Genomic DNA, 839 nt, shown 5'->3' on the forward strand with positions numbered 1-839 from the left:
GCTCCCCAAGAGATGCTCCCGCCGCAGGTGACGCCCACCTCCCTCTGGCTCCAGGAACCGCGTGTTATTTCTGTCAGAACATCCGTCCGACTGTCACGCAGCCCTCCTTCACCTCTGCTCCCTCATTTCCTTACAAAAAACAAAACAAAAAAGCCGCAAGAGGGCTTCCCCGGTGGCTCAGACAGTAAAGAATCTGCCTGCAGTGCGGGAGACCTAGGTTCTATCTGGCTCTCGAGTGAGTGGCTGGAGGAAAGCAAAGATCTGAGGTCTCAACACTGGCATTTTTCAAGGTTTAAACATCAGGATGAGGACGAGGAGCTGGGGGCGTGACCAGGGAGGCTGGCTGAGCGGGGCTGCAGGGTCCAGACGGAGACCCGGCGTTGGTGGGACGAGGGCGAGGCGGCCGCTGGCTTGGCGGTCTTGAGGCTGCTGGTGTCCATGATCGCAGAGACTCCGATCGGACTTGGAGATGAAGATGGGAGCACAGTGGCTCAAAGAGAAGAGAAGTGTAGACGGTGGGGTCTCCAGCCCCACCCAGAAGTTTTCTCCAGAGAAGAGGCCACGGCTCCAGCATGGCCCTGGGCACAAGGGTCATTATGTCACCAAAACTGAGGTCCAGCTGCTCGTGGGTCAAAAATCAGAAAACAGACAAGGTTGGTGAAAAGGAAAGTCTCCTTTATTCTGGATGCTGGAAACCAGGGGGGAGTGTGACTCCTGTCCAAAGGCCAGCTCCCACTCCTACTGACGGTCAGTGGGCAAGAGCTTCTAAGGTGGAGTTTCAGGGTGTATAGATGGAAGGAGGAGGCTACATGCAGAACAGCAGTCAGCTCTGGCAGTCA

Source organism: Bison bison, unplaced genomic scaffold (genome assembly GCF_000754665.1).
Source record: "Bison bison bison isolate TAMUID 2011002044 unplaced genomic scaffold, Bison_UMD1.0 scf7180017847681, whole genome shotgun sequence".
In the NCBI taxonomy this organism is placed as follows: Eukaryota; Metazoa; Chordata; class Mammalia; order Artiodactyla; family Bovidae; genus Bison; species Bison bison.